Consider the following 22,967-nt stretch of genomic DNA (forward strand, 5'->3'; position numbering starts at 1 on the left):
CTTATCTCTTCCATTGGGATACAGTAACTTCCAGCAAAACGTTCAATAGTTATAGCTGTGTCCTAAAAGTCTAATTGCACAACACAGTAAAAATAGATGCAACACTAGCACTTACAAAAAGTGTTCTGCAATGTCAAACAACACTGCCAAAAAAACACAATGGCAGGCCTTGGTCCTACAAAGCGCCACGTCTAGGCACTCTGCTTTTTCACACATTTGGAATAGCTTTTCTAGAATCAGTGAAGCTATCCATAGCAGGCAAGGGCCTTTGGCAGGATCAGGGAACTCCTTTACTTGCTCCACCGGTGGAAAATTAGATCTGCTCACTCCTATATATATAACCTCTTTCAAATAATATTGCGTTACCTACAAGTAACTAAAATTAGAATAACAAATAAATTACTTTGTAGCTGAGCTGATAAAATGTGACTGGTTACATATGATTTAATCCTAGAACTAAGATTAAAGACTACTTCAAACAAAGCCTTTGCCCAATATGTCATATAAAATTCTGTTTGGTTTCAGCAGAGCTGAGAATGACTTTAACAACCTTGTTAATCACAGATTAAGAATGGAAAAAGATCCTATTTGGCACCAGGTGTGCCATTAATAACAACTGGGGATGCAGGGGAGCTGCAGAAATGACCTAGCCCCAACGCCAAGGAGAAGCTCCGAGCGCTGGAGCTGTGCCACGTCCGAGTGCAGCAGCCCAGACACGGCAGGACAGAGCGGGCAGAGCAGCCTGCAGGGACGGGAGCTCTGAGCGCTGCCTCACCGCCCCTTCTCAGCTCGCTTCTGTCTGAATTCCTGTAAGCCTATGCTCGATCCACTTGAAAAGCCAGCAAATATCCCTGGGAATCCAGAATTTCCTAAATAAGTGTTTTGTAGCCCTAATGAAGTCCCCTCCCTTTTTTGATGGTTTTTGTGCTTGATGAAACACAACATGAAGCTAATGTTCCTCAGACCACCCTTCCCTCGGCAAGGGCACCACAAGCATTTCTTTAAGCACCCAGTTAAGTCCTTGTCCATCTCTGGGCTACACTCAGCACCTGAGAGGCACCGGCAGAGGCTGAGCACGGCAAAGCTTCCCGTGCTGGCACAGCCAGTGGAGCTCCCGGCTCTCGAGAGCACAGACACCCACCCCTGCGCTCCCCAAGGCCGGGCTCAGGGCCAGGCACCTGGGCACTTCTCACGACAGCCGCCGTCTGCCAGCATCTCGCCTGGGCATTCACGTACCTTCTGCCCCACCTCTTTCCAAGGAACTCCTCTGCAGTGCTCCACAGTACTGGTATGGCCATGTGCCGCCCTCCACCTCTCCTTCCCCAAAACATTTTTCTGCTGGGATGGAAAATCATCTGCTCATGGTTTATGCAGTGTCTGGTCCATGAGAGACTTGCGGGCACTGACACCAAACCAGATGTGATGTAGAAGTGTGCTTGAGTAGGAAGAAGGTCCAGGCCTGCAGGACCCTGAGTTATTGAGTGAAGGCCCGCAAGGTCCTTTCCACTCATCCAAGGCAGCACCCCAGGATCTCCCAGCCCCACCAAACTGCACAGGGGCAGAAGAGAAAATCTGTTCCACATTAAATGTATCTAAAAATCACTTTTAAGGACAACTATAAAAGCTTTGCCTGAGCAGCCCTCCTCATCTTCACCTCCCATGCAGCCTCAAGCTCCCACAAAATGGATCAGAGGGACAGTCTGGTTAAAACAGCCACCCCATGGGTAAATACTGGGCAATGACAAGCTTTCCCACCAGCAATCTGCTAGAGCAACCTTGCAAGCCCATCTGTCACGTTTCGGTTCTTGCTCTGCAAAAACAAGGTCTATATGGGTGGCACACGGTACGTTAGGGTGGTGCCCAAGTATTTAGTCGCCGTTGCCAGCCATAGCTCATTTCCAGCACGCACACAACACCGAAGCCAGCACAGGTAACCTGACCAATTCCGAGTGAATTATCTCCCAGTTGCTTGTTGTAGGAAAGGCAGAAAATACAGGGAGGATGGACATTTCTTTTCCTGTGATTTTTCTCAGTGATGTTTGCCATAGATCTCTTAGAGGTAAAAAGAAGAAGAAAAGATCTGGAATCCTCCCTTCTGCTATGCAGAAGATAAGCTGTGATGCAGCATGAAAGTCCTTCTGAGTTTTTCCTAGTTCCCATTACCACAGTGCCCAAATATCCCATTGTGAAACAAAGTCTCCCCCAGCGAGGTGCAGTGCCAACGCACAAGAAACATCAGGGGGTTTACAAAAGAGAAGAGCAATCCTGGCGCCTGATATTCTGAAAATGCTGTGCAGCCGACCTTTGAAAAGCAATTCCGAAATCTCTCTCATCAAAACAGAGGCTCCTAAAATCACTTCTCGGATTTTATAACGTTGGTCAGATCTCTGCCCTGACAGTTGTGCAGTGGAATTCAAGTTTATGATCCATACTCCATAGCCTTTAGTTGCTGCAATTTAATGCATGCTTAAGACCCAAGCAATTGCAGAGAGCATGCACAGAATTCCCTTCCCGCTTATACTGCATGTGGTTTACATTGTTTAGTTTTTATTGTATATTCCATGCTTTTAGTGCCTTGTGTTTCTATAGCATCTCCCAGGTGAGGGGCTCAATATACTTCAGAAATGTAAATGAAGCTGAGGAATACCACCAAGACTGGCAGAACCCCCTGTTCTGTAACTACTTTGGCAACTTTCAGTTGTCTTTTAACTACCAAGTGGTGCCTTTCTGCTCTTGCATGAAGCCCATGTTCTTCTGCAAAAGGCTGCCAAACTGGTGCAGGACCAGACTAGTTTATCCCTGCAGTTCCTCTGGAGGCGCTGGGTAAGTGACTCTGAGGTTTCTATCCTTTTCAGAGCGTAGAGCCAGGGCCTGCATGTACCCAGTTCCTCGGAAAGCTCTGGAAAGGGGCAGAGTTGAAAAATCCACTGCTGTGCAGCCAGCCCCGATCCAGCCCTTCTTCCCCTGCAAGTCCAGAGGGCTTTACCAGCGTGCGACTGCCAGGACCACAAAAAAAGGAAATTGTCCTGAAGGTGCTGTGATACAGTAAGAGTCTGCGAGCCAGGACTGAGTGTGCTGACAATGATATTTTCTTTGCACAGAGCTGCCACGTGGTCAGCTCCTGGCCATTCTCCTGGATACTTCTTTTTTTCTGGTACAAGTTGTGCCTGGCAGAAGTCGAGGACTTTATGCATTTGCCCAGGATTCCTAGATATCCGGCAGCCAGGTTGGGAGTCCCAGTTGCTGGACTTCTGGCAATCCTTGATTTGTCACATAGACAGGGGTCAACTCTACAACACACATGTGGCCTTGGAGATTTGAGCCTGCTCTGTGCTTCTACAATAATCCCAGTGTCTGAGATTACCGTGCATGTGCGGATCAGCTGCTCAGAACACACACACCGGATGCTTCCTGGAAATGAATTCACTGCGCCAATAAACAGATTTCTGCAAGACTAATTACCTCAACTTGACTTTTAGCAAGTCTTCTTGTGCCTCAGTGTGTCAGTGGGATGCTGTCATAAATCTATGAAGTTCTGCAAAAGCCTAGGACAGATATCATTTCAGTTGAATTAAAAAGGTCACCCAGGAGCAGCAGAATAACACAACCAACTCAATCACACGAGGTATTTGTCACATCTTGTTCCTGTGTGTTGTTCTCAAATATGACTCTCTCTGGATTCTTATTGGGCTATCACGCTTCTAACCATGCCCCCGGTACTCAGACGTATGTTCAGCTCCGGTTAAATTTGACTATTTGTTGTGTTATACAACTGAGCTTTACTCAGGTTATCTTTTGATTGACTCCTCCACTGTTCCCCTCCCAACGTATTTATCTGAGGCCAATGACAGCCAGCAAATACTTACTAGAACTCTTGTCTTTGGCAGCGCATTCTGGCAGTAAGTGTTTTCAGGCAGTTTGAGAAGTGGGTGTCACTTACATTAGCTCACTCTAAAATCTTGACTCACCCTTCATGCATATAATCCCTCCTGCAAATTCTAGGCCATGGATTTTAATAGAGTTTCCAAAGTAGGTGTGAGGGCCGCTGGCTGTGCTAATTTAGTTCCTATTGATTTATCTTGTCTCCTTTCACGGCAGCAAATTGTAACTGCTTCCTTTGCTTCGCTTGATGTTTGCTCCCTGCATGACAAGTCTCTAGCGTTGATGGAATGTGTTAGTGAAAAGCGCCGTGATGTCTGTTTTCAATATCATGGAGACAGAGCCATCATCTAGTGACAGTCCCACTCCGGGAGAGCTGCCTCATTCAACCTCTGCTCAGAGGGGAACGCTGGGCCCTGTGATGTGAAGGCTCCATAGTAAAAGACACAAACCAATCTCCACAAGAGATGAAATAAGCCTGTCTTTAGGATTGCAGGCAAAACTAAACTACTGATCCATCGCAGCCTTTTACATCCCCTGCAGCAGAAGCTAAAGTGGTTACTACCATGAATTTCTTTCTTTGAAGTCAAAATCGGTTTTTGCAGGCTCCTTTTGGTCAGCAGCAGAACGCACCCTCCAGCAAGCGTCCTGCTGCACACCTTAGTCCTTTATGGATTCTACTTTAAAGTTTAAAATCCAATCTTACTTTCAGTTAGAAGTGGCTAAAAACTAGTAGCTCTTGTTTTGTCTCTAGTTGAGCTCCTGTTTCTACAACCGGAATGGACGTGCTCTTTTGAGGTTGCTGCAGTTTTAGAGGGGTGAAAGGAGAGCCTGACACTCCGGTTCACCCTGAGCCACCACCTTCCCCCAAGGCTTCAATCAAGACCTGTCAGGTAACACTCACTCCTGGTTAGCCGGTGGCGAGTCCTTATGCGTTTATTCCCTGCAGACCTCTGTGTGGCAGATGGAGGCAACTCTGCGACTGTGCAAAAAGGAAGAAGTGGTACTCAGCAAAGTATGTGCTGCGCTGTGTCCGGCAGCCACCGAGTCCATGCAGAAGCTGAGGACTCCACATCAGAACCCTGTGGCCCATCCACTGGTTTGAGTGACAGAGCTCGATTGGCAGGAATATGTGGCCAGAAGCTGGGAGGCAGATGGAAGAACCGGATCTCCCTCTTCCAGCAGCAGCAACCTATAATGTGGTTCTAACCACATCAAGAAATCACGCTTGAATTTCTCTTCTCAGGAGTCCTTTAGGCACCAACCTCCAAACCTGCTCAGGGGTGGAGAGGAACCCAGGTGTCTAATTCACTCTCAGTGCTGGGGCAAAGAAGTGGAAGTCCATGGTATAGCAATGGGATTCAGGAAAACTGACGCTACATTAGTGTGAATAAAGGCATCTCAGTCTACCTTTTCAGGTGCACATTTAATTCGGTCTTGCTCCAGTCCTGAGCTCTCTCTGACTCACATGAGAAAGGCCTGTGTTCAGTCGCTTTTAATTCTCATTCATGACTTGGGTACTAATCACTAATTTTTTGCAAATATAGCATGAAGTATTCCCCCTAGGGAAGGGGACATTTAGATGGAGCCTACAAAGATCATACATTTTCTCTTTGGTTATAATTATGTATTACCTTAGTGTTGTTTTTTAATGAACAAAACAAGTGACTTAATCTTTATAATTACACATTTGAAAAAAAATAAAAATTGTTATAGATGCCTTTTGCAGCATACGGTGCCTCCTGCACTGGGAATCCCAGCATGCGCCTCTGAAACAGATACGCTGGGACTGGCATTTGCCAGACTCAAATCCACAAACTTCTGGTTGTGCCAGTTTGTGAATTACAGACCTGACGTCTGCAAATGACTGGTTTTCAAAGTGAAGGCAGCCATCATTTCAAAGGCTGAGAAATAAATATATCATAAATCAGCATATGTGGATTTTATTTATAAAGATCTAATTAAATTTTGTTCTGTAATTTCAATATGCACTGTGCACACAGAGTGTATATTTTTTTTCTTTCTCTTTTGGTCATAAATAGAAGCGATATACCTTATAATTCTCTTCCTCCATAATGTGCCTGGGTTTTGTGCTGGTAAAGTAACATCTTAGCCTTTTGTAGTCTGTTACAGTGCACTATAGAATTTTTATTGTATGTTACAGTCTGGTTTGGATATCATCCAACAAAGCGATCTGCTTCCTTTTAAAAAATAAAATAAAATACTGCATTTTTCATAACGTGTATAAAGCCACGCAGAAATCCAAGCATGGAAAATAAACACAGCGCTGCCAACACCAAGCACTTAGCAGTCCTGTCCTAGGCCACAAAATCACGAGTTTGCCTTACAAATCTTGATATTTCAAAGAAACGTAATTTGGGGTTTCCTCTATTTGCCCTTCTTCCTTTTAAAACTTTTTGGTTGTTTTCAAGCTGTTCTGTACAATCCCCAAAGTTGACCATTTACCTTCAGTTTTAAGGATGCTGAAACTCTCACGTAATTACAGGACCTGAGGAAACAGAGCTTTGAAAAACAACTGTAGCAAAATGCGTGGTAAAATTGCAAAAGCTGGTGATGCTGGAGGCTGAAATCCACTACCTGGCATAGGGCTGACACATCCCCATCCCCATTAACCCTCACCACTGAGAAGTTCAGAGAAATAAGCGGGAGCCAAGACTGCCCTGAACACGTGCAGCAGTTGCTTGTCTCTACTTCCCTTTGAAAAATCCAACTTTTCGGCTTACTGTTTGACAGGCTTTCTGCTACCAAACCAAATTGCATCCCCAGGCTGAAAAGAGTATTTCAAAATAAAAGGAAATATTTGTTTCAACCTAAAATATAATTACTTTTTGCAGAGTTTTGTATTTGTGCTTTTTTTCCAGGTAACACTGAAAAAAAGGCGTTACTGATCAATCCAAAAAAGGCACTACTGCCCCCCAGTTTTTCTGCACAGCTCTTACTCTGAAAGCTGCTGTTCTCACTGCTCTTGCGGTGCTTCCAGTCCCGACAGCAAGCCTCACCACGCGGATCCATGTGCTGGTTCAGCTCTCATGGACAAAGACGTCCATGCACTTGCTTAAAGGGAAGGAAATGGCCTGATGTCCCTGTGTGCTCGACTGAGCCATGCTGTGTGGCTGGAAGTCACCATGGGATCGGAGCCACACAAGGGGATTCTGTGCTGTCGTGGTTTTGTGTACAAGAGTCACACGGAGTTACCACACTTCTACAGGAGACTTCCTAGTTATTGTGTTTGTTAAAGGGCAGAAAGGGGCAACATACCCTCTGCCGCGGCACTGCACCGGCTCCTGCAGGGACGGCAGCTTGCAAAGGGCTGGGCTGGATTCCCATCCACCATCTGCGTCCAAATCCTTAAAGTTCATGGGATGGGCCTCCGTATGAAATGCTCGGGCTTCCCTGGTAAAACAAAGGTATTTCATTGTAGTCAACAGGGCCAGACAAACAAGCTTGAAATGATGGATCATCTGTCTTCTTCAGCCCAACCTCAGGCAGGACTCAAAGGCAACGCGCTAACAAACGCGGCTGCCAAGTGCCTTGCCTTGGCTCTGCCTGAGGTGTGTGGAGCCAGTTTTCACAGGCGCTAAGAGAAACGCTAAATCCCGTGCAGAGCAGGGCACATGGCTCACCACTCCAGGCAAGGCTGCTTTCAGTTTTCTGAGGCACTCGTGAACTCATTTTAACACCAAGATTTGAGCACAAGATCTCTTCCATGATTTACCAGGGATAGGAAACGCACTCTGGTCCGTCTCACCCTCTCGTCACTTCCAGGACCAACACAAAGGAAAGGGATGAGGAGACCAAACCTGCAATCCTTGAGCCCTTCAATACTGGGATCATGGGAAGGTTTCTGGAGAGGGAAGGGAAGGCAGGACTGTACATTTATTCTAATTCAGACAAAGGGCCAACTCTGAACTCATTTCGCTTTTCTCTATCCCGTTCACTTAATGCTGCTGTTGTTGGTTTTCCTGCTGTGCACAGGGATGCAGCCAGGGGCGCAACCTCCACGTGGCCTGGCGTGTCCGTCACAGCACCTACACACCGGCACATGCCTATCACACACGTCCCCAGCCAGGTGCGTGACACAAGAGTGTGTCAGATCACACCCAAGCACAGCCCGTGTCACTCTGCAGCTCATTTCTGCTCGGAAGTTGCCTCGGTGTGCGAGGCAGTGGTGTCTTCACCAAAGCATCCAATACATAGCTGTGGATTGGGCACCTGGAAACCAATTTTCAAGACCCAGTCATGCAAACTATGCACACAAGGAGCCTTTCCTCACATAAGCAACCCCAACAGCACACGCAGGAGCGCCTGGCTCCAAGCACAGATCCATTTTCAGATGACTTGTTATGAAGTACATTAATTAAAGGGCATCTTTCACTGCAGCATTTGTTGCCAGTAGATGGACTGTGTGCAGCAGAGATATGCTTCCAGTGTTGACATGTAAGGGTAGCATCGCTTCAGCAGTGATAGGAAGGTGTTGATGGGATAAAGCCCACCCTCCTGGTAACTCCATCTCTAATCGTAGCAGGCCATGAGCTGGCCAGGCGGTTGGTTTTCTCTCTTCCGCAGTCCCAACATTAACACTAAGCAAGTGCCTGAAGACCCCAGCGGGACTGCAAAGACCTCACTCTGTGCTGGGTGCTGTTCATAAGGTGAAAGGCAAACCTTATGTGCAAGCTAACCAGCAAAAAGCAGTTTGAGAAAGAGATGGAGGGTCAGATCCCTTTCAGATGCCTGATTCCTACTGACAAATCACCTGGAGTTTGAAGGATGCACATTCACGTGCAAGCTTGGGGCCTCAATGCCTTTGTGGAGCGGCTCACACTGACCTCCCTGAGATCGCACAGCGTGGTGCAGCCAAGCAGGGAAAATCAGGCCTGCTTCCTCACCCTCTTCATCAAATTACACTGGTGTGAGCCAGACAGGTTCACCTTGGCAAGTCGGAGGCAGGCCAGTGGAGCGTTTTAGCAGTTAACAGCACAGCTGCCATGTCCACAACCATCACAAGGGACCCCGCTGGTCCCACAGGGCGCTGTGCCCGGTTCCCATCAGCTGACGAAGGCCTTTTGCTCCAAGAGGAAAAAAAAGTAGCATGATTCTCTGTGAATTTCAGTGGTTCCTTAAATATCCCCTCACATCTACATCAGGTCACACCATTAGTCAGTTTGACACATAAAAGGGCTGTTTCGCAAGGCAGCGCTATGTGCCATACAGATGTGATCAATCACACAAAGCAAATAACCAGCTCCAACAAGTACCCAGTTCCAAAAAGGGCAAATGCCACCCCTGTGCCAGCAGCAAGCCCATGAGCCTTCCCACCCACACGGGACAGAGTCTTCAAAGCAGATCACAGGATCTTGTGAGAGATGGGTCTTGTGAACGTGATCCTAATGCCACGTCCCCAAACACTGAGTGTCCTACGCAGGAATGATTTCTGTCCTGAAAAAACAAGACAAGTTCTGCCCAAATTTTAGGCCAAAGCAGGTCAGCCAAGCTGCAAGGCTCCAGAAGCTGTCCTAATATTCACCTGCACTCATGAGGCACTCATGAAGTCATAACGTTCACTTGTACATGGTGGCTAAAGACCTGAAGAAGGCGTCAGCTCCCCCTGCCATAGTCGAGCTCTCATGCTGTAGCATGCAGTGTACAAGGGAATAGTTTGGGGCCAACGTGAAGTGAAGAACTGTTCAGAATGTCTTGCTGAAATAGCTCCTGAACTCTATGAGGATTTTGTAAGCAGCACTGTAAACAGTTCTCTACTAGGCTTTAGCCCCCAGCTTGTAAGGGCAAACCCACAATTAAAACAGACTGCGAAAACAGGGAAAATAGCAACACAAAGCGCCACAAACCTCCTGAGAGGAGAAATTCTTCATCCTGTGTCTGGGCAAAGACTGAATGCAGATGTAATGGCAGAGGCTTCCGCAGCTTCTTCTGCAAGGTTCCCCACTGGGTCCCCGGCGGCAGGAGGGCAGCCCTCCGCGGGAGCCTGTCCTGCGGTGCCTGGGGCCAGAGACAGTGGCAGGGCAGGCAGGACAGCCTGCGGATCTGCCCCGGGGGCAGCCAGGGAGGGGCCTTCCAGATCAAGGCTTGTTTCTACAAACTCCCCCTGTGCTGTGTGGGCCGTGCCCAGGTCCCAGCCGAGGGTAGGTGTCTCAGGCCAGGGCTCAGATCTGATCGGGGTGGGTGGGACACAAACCTCCCAAGGTATTTCCAGCCTTACACCAGCCAGCACTCGCCTTTCTCTCCCAACATGTGAGAGGTTCGACTTGTATCCTCATAACCTCTGCTCTAAACAAAGTAGCAAAGCCATTAAGTAAGACAAAAGCAAATGAAAAAATCTGGATGGTGAAAGAGCCCATGTGTGGGGAAAACACACTATTGACCCAATAGGGCAGGGAGCAAAAATTTCAGCTAAAATTGTAGCTTGGGACAGCCTGGATCGACATGGCCCGTGGCAACACATTTAGACTCCTGTGCCACAAAAGCTCCTTTTCTGCAAGGCACCACAGAGCAATATGTGCAGTAAGACGTCTGGCAATACCCAGTATGAGGATGGCAAGGGTAAATCCTCTCCGGGGAGGAGCCAAGCGCTCCAGAAGCACTCAGCCAGGGTAGAAATAGAGCTATGGCACTCTCCATAAAGAGCTCTCTTGCTAATTGAGCAAGCAAAGGCTTTTTGGAAGAAAAACAAATATATCTGCAGACAGGCTAAAACAATAAAGGAAAATTTAAAAGGCTGAACAAAGGGACCGGCAAGTGAGCGACAGGAGTTCAAATCTCAGAAGCAGCTGCCTGCAAGCGGGCAGCGCAGGCTGCGAAAACTCGCTGCCTCCATCCTCCCGGCCGGCCGAGGCCCTTCACCCGCCACGCTGGGGGAAGAGGAGCCGCAGCAAGAGCTTGCAAAATCGAAAAGATTTTTCAAATAGCAGTAAATTATCAAAGCCAGAATCTGCATCTGGGATTTAAAAAAAGCATTGAAGCTACGCACTGTCCTTGGGGAGGAGCCGAACGCCAGGGAAAGCCAAAGCTGTCGGGTCTGAGCTGTAAAGAGAAGCACAAGGGGGACCTGGGGACAAGAGGTGGCCATGAAAGCACCCACAAGCACAGCAGGGGGCTCGAGCCCCCACTTGTCCCTGCCTTTGGGAGCAGGAAATATTACGTAGCTTCATAGAATCATAGAATCATCTAGGTTGGAAGAGGCCTTTAAGATCAAGTTCAACCATCGACCTAATACTGACAAAACCACCACCAAAACATGTTCCTCAGCGCCACATCTACCCATCTTTTAAACACTTCCAGGCATGGCGATTCCACCACTTCCCTGGGCAGCCTGTTCCAATGTTTCATAACCCTTTCAGTGAAGAAATGTTTCCTACTATCCAGTCTAAACCTCCCCTGGTGCAACTTGAGGCCATTTCTTCTTGTTCTATCACTCGTTAGTTGGGAGAAGAGACCGACCCCCACCTCTCTACAACCTCCTTTCAGGCAGTTGTAGAGAGCAATAAGGTCCCTCAGCCTCCTTCTCTCCAGGCTGAACAACCCCAGTTCCCTCAGCTGCTCCTCATAAGATTTGTGCTCTAGAACCCTCACCAGCTTCGTTGCCCTCCTCATAGACCTTCATCATAAACTTCCAGACAGAAGGATGCGGAATTTATTCTTCCTGTGATTCAACCATCTCAAACAGCTTTAAATCTGCGGAGCTACAGTGTGGGGATGTAAAACTCTGAACCCCTCAGGAGCTCTTGTGTCACTGCAAGGTGATGGCTGGCGATGGGAGCACTGAAGAACAGCCGACCAGCAGGGAAGGTCCCAGCACTCTGTTATCCACTGATGCCCAAACTTGCATAATGTAGGAAGTAGTCACCAAGAATACGGCACAGCAAATCACCTATGTCCAGAAGAGACCTGTCTACAAGTTGGCCATTTTCTCCAACACAAACCAGAAGCCTTTGACAGATACTTTAAGGAGGATTACATTGAGATCCTCAGCTTCAGGGAAAATTAAGAGGTGCCTAAAGCCATTTACACTGCCTATGTTTAAGCAGGAGTGTAGGGTTGTGCTTATAGCCCTGCATTTCCTTTAATGTCAAAAGAAGAGACAGGCTTCTTACGACATTCATGGATGCAACCTTCAAAAACACCATTAATGGAGCTGCTTTCCCCTGGCCGTACAGGAGCTAAGGGAGATGGGCACCTGGCCTTGCCAGCCATGTGGAGCAGAGGGAGCAGCCCCAACCTTCCCAGCCTCTGGAATCAATTACTTAACGCAGGAACCCACCTAGATCCTGGTCTAACTGCTAAATTAGATGCTAATTACTCCCTTGATGTTCTGTTCTTCCTGACACCGCAGTGAGAACTGCTGCCTGTTGCATTACTGCAGTGCTGCTGAAGACACTTCAGTTGAGGGAGTGGTTTGGTCTGATTGACTCAGACCACCTCTGTTCACACACCGTGGGCCAGATTTGCATGGTAAAATCCAGAGTCGTTCTTTTGAAATGACGCATTTCATAAGTAAGACTGAAAACTACTGGGTGTTTTCAACATGGTTTTTCTGGATTTACGGCAATGAAACTAAAAGTTAGAATTTGCCTATCCTTGACAATTAATTAGGAGTAATACAGGGTGTGAATTTAAAGCACAATAGTTATTACTAAATTGCTTCTCAGAATACAACTGAATTGGAACAAAGATCCTCTTTGTTCTGGAATAAAATGGTAGAAGTTAGGAGTAGGTACTGCAGAGTAGTATCTTGTTATTTCATAACTGTGGAATAACAAGGATAGCAATGAAGATTTTGCAAGATGGTCATTTTACGCTTTACCTTCTGGGCATCAGAGAAATTACCCTCCACCTTATTTTTTTTCAAACCCAGCTGACTCTCCTGAAAAGAGTTTCTGTTCATAAATACAGTGTGAAATTCTACAGGGCTCACCTGCACCATTTCCTTTCAGCATTTGCTTTTATTGCTAAACTCCTGATTTATTTAAAATGGGGAAAAAAAAAATCACACAGAAAAGAAAAACAAGCATTTGTAGGAGTATGGCAATGTTTTCCATACATGCTTTCCCCATGAGTCAGGGTCCATCCTGTGTACTGACGCATCCTGCAGACTTGCACTAACTTGTGGGGCAAAGCCGTAGGTGTGCACAGCCCAGTCCCACGGAAGACACCCAGAGAAACCAGAGAGAAAACTAGGCATCCCAGGAACTACCATATAGGACACGCTTTCCCAGCAATTTTTTCCCAGGATATCAGCATGCTGCTCGTTTTGCTCCACACAATGAAAACTGCATATGTACTAGAAAGCAACTCCTTGGTGTTGGACTCAGGACGTTTGGGAGGAGCTCTGATGTCTCTGCAGAGGCTGCAATTGTAATAACCATAATCAACATTGCTCTATGTGTCTTGCAGTGCTTCTGCTGAGCCCAGGAAACACAGGCTTTTCTTAGCCCGAGAAGTGATCCAAACTAAGAGGCTGTGTATTCAAAGCACAATGGCTATTCCTACAAAACGCCACACCTGCACACATTTACTCTGGAATAAAATGTGACTTGATACTATCCACTTTATCCCTTTGGACAGTTTAGTTGCATTGGCTTTAAAAGCCGATTAGGCTTACACAGAACAACGCTCTATTTATTCCACAATGAGTTATGCAGGAATATAGACGATGGAATGAGTCCATCCCTAAAATTAAACTCAGAAAAGCACACATTGAATTGCATATATTAATAACCAGTGTATATCATTTCAGTGCTCAGAAGACCAAATGGCCCTCCTGATTAGGTCAACTTGAGTGACTATCTGTCAGCAAGATTTCCACCCCCAAAATATCATTATCTAATCTGAAAGCTAGGCAGTTATTTTTCAGTGTCTTGGACTATGATTTATAGGATGGTGTATCAGCCCAAACCTCCTGAATGATCTTAATTAAACTCTAAGGGTGAAAAATTAATCACCATACTTACTTTATTATGCATGACCAGTAAAAAAATTAGTTCAAATTTACATAATGTCTAACTGAAAATTATTTAGTAGTCACATTGAGACTCAGATTATGATTAATTATTTAACTTGTCCTTTTATCATCAGGGAGGAGCAGGCGATATCTCAGCACCAAGTTTCTGTAGGAGGAAAGGGAAGGGGCTGCTTTGGTGTATTTCTGCCTTTCCCCACAGGTGGCCAGGCTCGGTACCTGCTCTGGTACACTGCGATAATGCCAAATGTCTGCTCCTCTCCCCAGAAATAGCTCTCTATCAGCACTCTGTCTCCAAAAATACTTTCATCGGTAATATATAACATACACTGTATGTCACTAATTAATCTCCAAGCCAGCCCTGTCTGGAAAAAACTGTTCTTGGTGCTGAGCAGGATTACGTGCAGGTTTCTCTAACAGGCAAGAGAACATGATGGGACAGGAGCTTCCCTGCAGATACCTGTCCTGCAGGTGCTCCTGAAGGAGCGTCACCGCCGCGTGCACAGGACCCCGCTTTACCACCACCATCCTCTCATTTTGGGATGTCTCTGACACCTGCCTTGTCCCTGTAGGGCACACCACAAGCCCTGCACAGGGCTTCTGGGATGAAGCTGTTTCCACCCCTTGGGTCCCTTTGGGGCACCTGAGTGACAAACTGAGCCTTGAAGAAGTGGGTTGGTGCCAGCCAAGCAGATTGGTGGTGCTGGGGTGAAATAACCCCTCTCCACTCTCTGTGTATTGTCTTGACTTCTCCCTGAGGGAAACTCATCCAGGACATCCTCATGGACCTCTGTGACCTCCTCAACCCATTGCAGCATCTGACAGTGAAGAAACAGGCTCTCCCTCTGAGGAGCTGAATAAACTCCTCCCTGAGCTCCTACCAGCAGCTGAGAGGAGCCAGGCAGAGACACAGCCACCTCCCCCAGTCTTTTCCCCATGTCCCATCCCCAGCTTTTTCCCAAGACACACCCTGGATGTCTCTGCCAAGTGCACGCACTGAGCCGGGGCTGGCAGGCTGCGCGAGCTGGGGACCATAAATCATAGCGCGGGACGTGCTGCAGCATTGCCGAGAACAGAGGAGCATATTGACAGGTCTGTCCACAGTATCAATACATCAACCCAGAAGAGATCCCCCAAGGTAAAGACAACAACCTGCTTTATCAAATTATCCCCTTACTGAGCAAAGATTGCAAATAGGAGACAACTGTGTGGGCTAATGCCTTGGTACGAAACCAGATAAAACAGAATATAGACCGGCATGATCTCTGCAAAACACAGTAAACTATTTATACTGATTTTCCTTAAGAATACCAATAAGAAATGTTGAAATTAAGAAAGTATCCCAAAGATTAGTCTCATAAGGAAGTTAAGGAGCACCTGGTAAACGATTACCTGCTGCATTGCATTTGAAAGCTGATACGGAAAATTATTACACCATGAGAGCCCTTACTAGTAGTTTCATCATCTGCAAGAAATCATTGGCCCATGACAATATCAGCTGGAGATTGGCCTGGATCCTCCTTTCTAGCCCAAACGAAATGGCTTCCAGCCGTACGCCGCATGGTGTAACATTGCTCTTCACTTCTATGGACACTGCAGCAAGAAGCCGCAGTGGTGGACTTAGAGCGACCGTGCTGCTCTGGGCTCCACAAACACAGACAAAGGGCACTCCCCGCCCTCAAGATCTTGAGGAAATGATTTAAGGAGCATGAAGGTTTTTACCATCACCTGCATCTACTGTCTCCAGTGATTCTCAATAATATAATAATAATAATATTCATTGGGAAACTGGTGCTTTTGTAATTGCTGTGCCTGCTCCAGCCTACGCACAGTTTTCTCTCTTGGTTCGAACACCACACTGACAGGGTGAAAGGTAGTCCTCTCTGCTTCTGCCACAACTGTTTTGAACAGCTGTCTCAGCATTTCCTTACTACAAAAGGACAGTGTTTATTTCATATATAATGGAAAACTTTTGTTTATTGAAAACTAGATTTTCATTAATGAAAACCACTCAATCACCACCTTCATAACAGTTGGTAAAACGGCCAGTGTTTTTAAAAACTAGAATAAAAGGTAAAATGTTTAATTTCAGGACTTTCTAAGGAAAAGAAGCTTTCCATTGAGTTGTCTTCTTAGATGTGGTAATGTCTGTTTTTTAAATTCTGAGAAGAAAACTATTACTTAACTTGGAACTCTTCTTTACAGGACTGAAAAGAGGGGGGAATGCTCTCACCTCTCAGATGAGGAAACCGAGGCAGAGATCGATTAACAGAAGAGGCTGGAGATCACCCACAGGGACAGCGGCTTGGAGATTCCAGATTTTCTGGCCATCCACTACATTACCGACAGCATCACCACACAGAGGAGGTTTCATTTATAAGCACTCCTTCCTTCTGGCCTGTAAGTCACCAAGGTGACAGCATGCACAGGGGCTGTGTCCTGACACTGCCGGGGCCACCTCTGCCAACTTCCCCTGCTGCAGCAGGACCGGCGGCATCTCCGAGCTTTTCTAAGTAGAACAGTAAGTGGGAAGGTAACACCATAAAGTAACTTACACGCAATTAAATCCCCTCATTTGATATAGCCCCAAAAGCTAAGCCCCACCTCGTAACACGCTGTGTGCCTATGCCAAAGTGCTACTGGATCAAGGCTCAAAAGCAAAGTAAAGATCTGGAGGCTAAGACTTCACCGGACCCGTAACAGGGAAGAGAAGTTGTTAAGTCAGTCCAGTGTATATTTATATACCAGTCTTCAGAGAACAGCAATGGTCAGTTGTCCTCATCTGTTTGTGTGCCTGGGGAGAGGTTTCCAGTTACACAAATTTATTGCTGGGTGACACTAACGGATCTGATTTCTTGAGAGAGATAATGCAGTCCAGGACTTTCTGGCAAGGAGCAGAAATGTCAGTATGACAAGCTGATCGCTTACTATCTCATAACTTAATACATCCTGTGCGTGTTTGGGAGGATGTTTTTGATGAACTAGCAACCCAAATTAGCAAGGAATTTTTAGCATGTGCCTGGTCTTCTCATACACCAGGTATCAGGATTCACCTTGAACGGGGAGATCATTCCCTAAGCATGACTCCATTTGCACTGGCATTGCGATTTATGATTCCAAGGTGCTTGGAGGGATAAGTGGAGAGGTGGGAATGTCCACAATTATTCAGGGAAAGCAGATGCTATCAGACAAGACTGCGCCATCACTTTCGAGATCACACAGCTCTCTTCTAACAGGACAGAGAAACAGCTGCCAGCACTGTCTGCCTCCTGATGGCCAGGATAAAAAAAATGGACAGTAATGATAAAAAAAATGGACAGTAACATCCTACTCTGCAAAATGCAGATGACAGTTTTGGAGTGGAGTGCTGCCTGATCCCAGACAACTAAGTCCTTCTTTTGTAAATCCCTGCGAGAGCAGGAAGCGGGGTTGGTGATTTTTTGCTTCTAGCAAAGCAAAGGACCCTGCAGGGCCAAGTTAAACATTGCAATGGTGGAATTAAATATTGCAATAGTGGATGATAGAGGACTGGAACAGAATGGCTGACATACGTGTTGACAGTTTATAACTCAAACTGTGAAAGAAGAGGGTAAGTTTAGGCCTACTGCTTTGTTGTCTTACTATAGGCAGATCCTGTTTACAGGACTGATGAACACAACAGCTAGAGAAGTGAAACTGTTTACTGGTAGTAAACTGCTGATGCTCACAGCTTTTGCTCCATGTGCCTCTCATGTTGCTTTCCTATCCTTCCAAATATAGTCTTCTGTGACAGGCTTTTAAGCAGGAGACTCATCCCAAAGGGCACTGTGCAGTGCAGTTTGGCCTTTGCGTATCACTGGCACTCAGGATATAGAAAGAAATAATCTTTCTGGAGATTAGACAGGAATCCGTACCAACTCAGAAACAGGGAAATTAATTGCTGGAAATAATATTACCAAACCTGTATACCATGTGAAGTGCATGCTTGTGCAGGATGTTTATGTATGCGTACGTGTGTATCTTTACATAGTAGGCTTGGTGGGTGTATGTACATACAATCTGCCCAGAATTTCACACCTTAAGTTAACTGGGTGGAGGGTAAAAAAGGCTGTGGGGAAGGAACAGAAGGATGCACCCATTTCTTCTATAAATTGGATGATTTGTTAATCTAGGGAATTCTCACTGACTTACTGGCCCAATATGAGTGCTGGCCTACTGACCAACCCACGAACTCAACTCCTGATCCTCTTTTGTAGCCACGGTCCATAAACATCCTTTCTGCTTCCTCTTCCCTACGTTACATGGATTCAGATCTAGAGCTATTATAGAGAAGGACACAAAATAATTTCCAAGAGCCAGTGATAAAGACAGAAAAGAAAGTGACAGATGACCAACCTGCAATTTATCAGCACAGAAAAGGTACCTCAGGTACTGCCAGGGACCACGAGACTGCCCACGGACTGAATATGCTTTAAGAAAAGCAGCTGAACAAGCAGACAACAAGGTGACAATCACGGAATCACGGAATCACGGAATCTTCAGAGTTGGAAGGGACCTCTAGAGATCATCCAGTCCAACTCCCCAATAAAATACATGCTCCTCACCTCCAGTACTAAATGAAATGCTGGTCCACTGAAGTCCATGGGAGTTTTGCCATTGATGTTACTGGGGCAATTGTTCCACCCTGGACCTTTATTTCTTCTGTTGACAACACTGTAAACAGCCTCACTAAGTTATAAAGTGGAAACATGCCCAAGGCACTGCTAGTGCTACATTGCTGTAGGTGGTAACTAAACTGTAAATAAAGCTGTAACTCTTTGGACTTTGCCTACAACGTTTTTTTCCTGACTGGAATTCAGGCTTGATACAGAGCAGGGAGAACACACTGACTTTTAAAACCTGCCAGGGCAGACTGACATGGAAGACCAGGCTGATGCCAGGAGCACAAGTAACTGACCTCTCCATCTCAGAAAATGTTAATTGTGCTCTGCAAAGCTCCAGTGTATAAAATGTATATGAGCAGATCTGAAAAAAAATACAAGTAAAATCTCTGACATCAGCTGAAAAAAGAACATGTCAGATAACAGCACCCTGAGCCTAGGGCTTTTTATTCCAATCCACATAGATCTTGCTGGAGATAAGCTGACTTGGGTTTGGAGGTGGCTCCTGAGCCCGCACCTCCCAAATCGCTGGACTCTCCAGGAACCTTCCAAACACCCAACACCTTTACAGAGAAGGCACCAAATCTCCTATTTTGCGAGGGAGAGATGGGGATAATCAGACTGATAGTTATAAAGCTGGATCTACCTTCCTGCTCTTGCTCACAATCTGGGATTCCTTGTGAGAAATTCTTCTCTTGTTTTATTTCCCAAAGCTGTACTATCGGAGCAGCCCAGCACCTGGGCGAAGCCAAGCCTGGGTGTTGACCTGGGGAAGGAACGGTGAAAGTCATAGCTGCACTCAGAAGTCAGGTAACAGAAAGGGGAGAGGAACGGGTCCATCATACCTGTTTAGGAAAGACCTTGGTTTCAAGTTTTAAACAACAGAAGTATTAGTAAGGACATTATTCTGACATTTCTAAAAGCTAGCAGAAAACCCTACAGAATAATGAAGTTGGACATGGTGATCCCTGAAACGAGTCTTTCTTCTCCAGTTCATACTGCAAATTCATGCATTTCTAGCCCATGTCACTCACTCAGAAGAGCAGTGTGGTTTCATGAGACAAGTTTAGCAGATGTCATGCTGACCACGAATACTCCTCGAGCTATGTGAGCGAACCCCTCAGCATAATGCCAGCAGTACACAAACCTACACCTGAAAGACATACAGGTGTTTAGATCTCCTAATCTGAGCTCCAGATCTCACTCAGAGCCATCTTGGGTTCCTCATGCACCTTTTGATCTAATCCTTGTCCTGACTTGTATTGGTGATATTGCCACTGGCAACTGGCAAGGTCAGGAATGCAAGAACAAAGAAACGTAGAACAGAGAGAGACCATCCAGGCCATAAAGCCCAACTTCATGAAAAACTCATGAGCCTGGAAACTTATCTGCTGCTTCTATCCATTTCTTCTACCTTGTCAAATAAAAGTTTTTACATCACCCTGTAAACAGACTGGTACAGCCATTTTCAATTTGTTCAGTGAAAGTCTGGCAGGTTTTTTTTCAGTCAAAAAATTTTCGTATCGATGAGACTAAAATTAATTTGAGCATTTTCGTCTTTCAGATTAACAGGAAACTAAGTTATTGTTAAAAAATTGAAGCTGATTTAAGTTAGCAAGTGCCAGAGTAGCTGGCATCTCAAAGACAAGGTTGAAATGATCTATTATGCCCAGAAGATCTTCCCTGATTTCCCGGGCCTTGCACAACCGCCTGGCTCCTGCGTATCAGTCATGCACTGGACTTTACAAGGGGAGAGAGAGCACTTAGCTATCCTGCACACGTCTGCTCGTCAAGGCAGCAAACAATGGAAATACTAACACTGACTGTCCAAAGGCAGATGAAATAAGAAAGAACAAACTCTGTCAATACCGCAAGAGTCAAGATATTATAGAAACAGATGCCAGTAAAGCGGACAGAAAAAGAAACATCTATTATTATTTACTGGGAACACTATTATTTTCAGTAGCATCACACATAAAATGCCTGCTCCTGTTCCCATCGAAGTTAAGAGCAGAATTCCCACTGGCTGGCCCAAGGATCAGGCCCACTATATATTTTAAAAATTTAGATCAGCAGCTTTCAAAGTCTCTAGAGGGTTTTTATGATGCTGCCTAATTAATTCAGAAGCAAATAGATTATTTCTCAGGAGGTGAAAAGCAGGAATTATTTAAAAGCTGCCTTTAGGCAAACTACGAGAGAATAAGAAAAATGTAACTACTGGTTATGTCAGATTTCATTTTCCAGATCAAAATTCATTTTGTCAGCTCCTTTTCTTTGTTGTGATTCTTTAAAGATGTAACGAGAACCCTGCATGTATGGGAAAGAAGGTGCTGCTTTGCAGAGCAATGCAGCTCCAGATACCCGAGATCTGCACTTTACTGTACTTTTCCCCACCTAATATCTTCTAAATGGGACTGGGAGGGGAGGGCAAGGCAGTCAAGTAAACAGAAGACAGAGGTGCTTCCCCCTCATCTCCAAGTTCCCTCTACATGGGACGGGAATGCTTTTCACACACTGAACTGTGCAATGCAAATGATATTATGGGTCAATTATTTAAGTGGCACATGACTGTAACCCCTTAGACTAACTTCTGCATAAAAGAATAATAAAGGAATCCTTATCCAGAGGTCTTGTCTTCTAAATACGTGAAGATAGGGTTGAGGGGATAGCAGAGCTGCAGATAAAGTCCCATAGTAGGTGAGTGACAGAACTAGAATTAGCCAAGGCCCTCTGCCGACACGGGCTGCCTCCAGCTTTGCAATCACAGTAGTTTGGCACAGATCTGCTGAAGCAACTGAAACTACGCCTGGCCACACCAGCTCTGGGTTTGCCCTGGGAAGGTGGCAAGCGTTTTTAGAAATGATGGCTGGAACATCAGGAGACCAAGAAAGGCATTGAACACCCAAGTCCTGGTGGAAGTCAATAAACCCAACTTCCATTGTTTCCCTCAAAACAACCCAGCTGAGATGGAGCGTGATAGGAGAGCTCTCATCTTAATACATCACGTATTGGTAATTTAGAAAAGCTTACTTAGTATTAGCTCTGTGTGTAAGAGGTTTGTGCCTCTTAATCCCATCTAAACTAAGACACTGCTTTTTAATTCAAGGTTTTACAAGGGAGAATGTTAAGCCCTGTCCTGCACAAAGAAGCAAATGGTGCAGGCTGGGGAGCAAAGGAGCCCAGGAAAAGCGCAGCAAGTCCAGCATGCTGCAAAACTCAGCTGTGTGGCAGCCCACAAGGATTTGACCAAAAGTCTTTTATACTTTGCAGTATTTCTTCTAATTTGCTGCAGTACTGCTGCAGAGGCTCTTCAAAACTGCTTTGCCTGAAGGACGTGGGAATCATTCCTATGCAACAGGACAAGCAAAGGCCTCTGCATTATTCAGTCCCACTACACTGTCAGCCTTGTTGGTTCTCTCCACGCACAGAACGAATTTCACCCACAGCAATAAAAGCCCAGCTTCTGGAAACCACTAGGCTGGAATAATAGTGTGTCTTTGCAGCGGCTGCTGGCTCCCAGCACCGCCGAGGCGATGGCTGCCGCTCCCCGGCCATAGTCTGGCTTTACAAGGGAGCTGGTTTTTCTTTTGGGGTGGGGGGTGTTACATGGGAATTTTGAAGACCTTTAAATATTCAAACTTGGGCTTAACCAGTCAGATTCAGAAAGCACTTAGAAAACACCAGCATTTGAGAGGGCTGGCTCAACCTCCTGTTTTTCTGGGATGCCCTCCAGGTACCTGAGGACTGTAACGCGGAGAAAAGGGGAGAGTCAATAATTCACGCTTTTACAGGACAAAATTCAGATAAGCCTGAGCAAACCAAGCCAGCCATGCACTCTGCTGGGGCTTAGCTGCTTCAGTCCTTAAATATTTTTGGCCGACAGCTCCTTTGAATCCTAAAGGGAAAATTAAGAAGCCTGCTGTTTTAAGAGGTTTTGCAAATCTCCTTCCTTTAATTCTCCTCATGTACTCTTTCTGGGTGTGTTCTCATTACAACTAGGAAAGACCTGAAGATCTTGTTTCCAGGTTCTTCTTTGTGGGGCAGATTTGAATTCAAGTCATAAGAATGTGAAAACAAAAGAGCTAAGGTTGAAGAATTTCCTTACTCACCAGCTTTCCCTGGTCTTGACTTAGATCTTGGTGACTCTACTAATTTCTGTATCTTTTCACAACTAACAGAGCCAAAATTGTATTTGATGTGAATGTGCTGAAGGCAACATATTTACAATATTTCTTTATAGAGTTGTCTATATTTGAATATATTTGCTGCCTGGGCCTTAGACAGCCATGAAGAAAATAAAGGGCCGATCTAATTCCTCTGGAGTCAATAGGAATTGGTTTTGACTATGGTGGGTTTTAGATGTCAAGTCTATACAGTGAAGCTGGTACTGTGGCAGTGAAAGTCAGAGTGGACTTCAGAGACAGCCAGCGACAAAGGACTAAACCCCTCTGTGC

The 22,967-nt window shown here is 45.8% G+C and overlaps 1 long non-coding RNA gene across 1 annotated transcript in view; it reads right to left on the reverse strand.

The window, feature by feature from the left end:
* LOC128918127 (uncharacterized) overlaps window positions 1-16,208 on the reverse strand; it is a 31,578-nt gene extending 15,370 nt beyond the window's left edge. The window contains exons 1-2 of the long non-coding RNA XR_008469445.1: window positions 16,107-16,208; window positions 7,159-7,293 (exon numbers count right to left, since the gene is read on the reverse strand). This is a non-coding gene — a long non-coding RNA (uncharacterized LOC128918127). The remainder of the gene's footprint in view (window positions 1-7,158; window positions 7,294-16,106) is intronic.
* Between the last annotated feature and the right edge of the window lie 6,759 nt (window positions 16,209-22,967).

The sequence above is a fragment of the Rissa tridactyla genome, chromosome 15, assembly GCF_028500815.1.
Source record: "Rissa tridactyla isolate bRisTri1 chromosome 15, bRisTri1.patW.cur.20221130, whole genome shotgun sequence".
NCBI lineage: Eukaryota > Metazoa > Chordata > Aves > Charadriiformes > Laridae > Rissa > Rissa tridactyla.